The sequence below is a fragment of the Elephantulus edwardii genome, unplaced genomic scaffold, assembly GCF_000299155.1.
Source record: "Elephantulus edwardii isolate Elephantulus edwardi_28Jun2011 unplaced genomic scaffold, EleEdw1.0 scaffold00244, whole genome shotgun sequence".
Classification (NCBI taxonomy): Eukaryota; Metazoa; Chordata; class Mammalia; order Macroscelidea; family Macroscelididae; genus Elephantulus; species Elephantulus edwardii.
The window spans coordinates 1,462,230-1,464,998 of NW_006399994.1; positions in this window are offsets into that span (position 1 = coordinate 1,462,230).

The window sequence follows — 2,769 nt, forward strand, 5'->3', positions numbered from 1 at the left end:
CACCATGACCAAGTGGGATTCATAACAGGTATGCAAGGATGGTTCAACATAAGGAAAACAATTAATGTAATTCATCACATTAACAAGGCAAAGAACAAGAACCATATGGTCCTATCAATTGATGCAGAAAAAGCCTTTGATACAATCCAACACCCTTTCCTGATTAAGGCATATTGTTATCAGGTGAATCAGAAGCTGAGCCCTTCAGATTGTAAGGCACTAAAAATGCAGCTGGAGAGAGTTGTGTCCTCAAAGTAAAGTCTGCCTCAATGACATGGGTGGAGTAACGCTTTCAGGACCTTTATTTGCCTATGTGGCACAATAGAAAGTGAGATTAAAATATTAATAATCAGAATCAACAACAACAACAACAATCAGAAAGTTGTAGGTAAGTATGAATGTTGGAAGTTGTCATCAAGGAAAGGAAACACTTGAAGAACAATATTCTAGTCATTGCTGTTGTGTACTGTAGAGTTGGAACTGACCCATAGTTGACCCTCCAGTGGGTTTTTGGAGGTAGTTAATCTTAGGGGAGTAGATTGCCCATCCTTCTTCCACAGAGAAGTTGGCGGCCTCAAACCACGTTCTTTAGGGATTGCAGCACAGCTTCTTGCCACTAGGCTATCAGAGCTCATTCTAGGCATTAGTAAGCTGAAGAGGAAGGGTATTAGCACTTTGAATTGGAAACTCATATGGTTTATTATGAAAGGAAAGAAAAATCAGAGAAATGAAAAAAATTAGAGGAGTGGCTTCACATTCTAAAAGAACATTACAAGATTTAACATGAAGTACATGTTGGTGATAGGATAATACAAGAAGACCAGTTAATATGATTGTTATTCAAAGTTATGCACCAACTTCTGCAATCTGGAATTGATCAAGTATGTAATAAAGATGAGATGCACTGGTCATTAACGATGATTGAAATACAGAAGTTGGAAATAAAGAAGGATCAGTAGTTGAAAAAGATCCAACTGCTTGGTCATGAGAGAATTTTTTATAACTAGCACTTATTGATTACAAATATCTTTCAAGAACATGAAGAGTGACTATACCAGTAGAGCTCATCACATCGAACACACAGGAATCAAATTGACTATATTTGTGAAAAGAGATGTTAGAGTTCAACATTATCTGTCAGAACAAGACCAGGGCAAACTGTAGAAAAGACCATCAATTGTTCACATGCAAGTTCAAAATGAAGCTAAAAAATGAAAACAAATCTACAAAAGCCAAATTACAATGTTCCTTATGTTGTTGTTTTATTGTTATGTGCTGTCAAGTCACCTGCGACCCACAGCAATCCTATGCACAGCAGCTCTGAAGCCTGCCCTGTCCTGAGCCAGTCTCACTAATTCTGACACACTAACCTCCACTGCCTCAGTTACTGTATCAACCCATCTCATTTTGGGTCTTCCTCTCCTGTACTATCCCTCCACCCTTCTGAGAAGGATGTCCTTATCCAAGGACCAGTGCCTCCTGGCCACGTGCCCAATGTATGTCAGACAGAGCTTCAAAACCCTAGCCTTCAAGGAGAAACCTTGTTTCACTCTCTCTAAAATAAATCTATTTGTTTTCTTGGTGGTTGGGTATTCAAGACTCTTCTCCAACATTACAACTTAAAGGCATAATTTCTTCTATCATTCTTAGTCATTGTCTAGTTTTCTGATGCATAGCAAGTAATTACAAAGACCATGGCCTGGATTAGGCACACCTTAGTCTCTAGACTGATATCTTTGCTTTTCTGTACTCTGGAGAGGTCCCTGACAGAAGATTTTTTCAGTGCAGTATTGAAGCTTCGTCTGATATACTTTGGACATGTTGCAAGGTGGGATCAGTCCTTGGAGAGGGACGTTATACTTGGGAGGATGGAGGGACAGCGCAGGGGAGGAAGACCCTCGATGAGATGGATTGATTCCATCCCTGGGGAAATGGGGATAGATGTGTCAGAAACATTAAGATTGGCAAGAGATAGAGCAGGGTTTAGGGCTATTGTATATAGTGTCGCTATAAGTTGCAAATGATTCAACAGCACATAACAACATCTTGCATATATATTGCCTATATAGAGACCGTCCCAAGAAGAAATTTGATGGATTGAATACTAATGACCGAAGACCTGATGAATTGTGGGATGACATCATACCAGAAAAAAGCAAAAGGTCATTTAAGAAGTCAAGAATGAAACAAACCAAGGAAGAGACTCTGACACTTGCAAAGTAGCTAAAGGAAATGGAAAAAACAATGACATGAAAGAATTAAGCAGAAGATTTAAAAGGGAAGCTTGAGGAGACAGAATAAATTATTTTAGCAAAACATAGAAAGACTTGGAATTAGAAAACCAAAGAGTTATGGGATATGATCAGAGTTCTTTCAAGATAAAAAAAATAGAAGGAAAATCTCAAGGTTTTAATGTCAAGATGAAGGGATTTTTATAGGCAAAACTATTAAAGGAAGCATGAAAATGTGGAAGGAATACCAAGAGTCACTGTACAAAAACGATTGGTCAATATTCACTCATTAAAGGAGGGAGCACATGATAGCATTGCCAAGCAAACAAAAAACAACACAGAACCAACCTCCCTAAAAATAAAAAATTATGCAATATCAATTAAGATATATTACTCTGGAGATGAAAAGACAAGGAAAAAATGGGGTGGCCTTCATAGTAAAAAAAGTAATTTCTAGATCCATCTTGAAGTACAACATCGTGAGTGACAGGATTATATCCATACGCTTACAAGGAAGTCCAGTGAATACCACTATCAT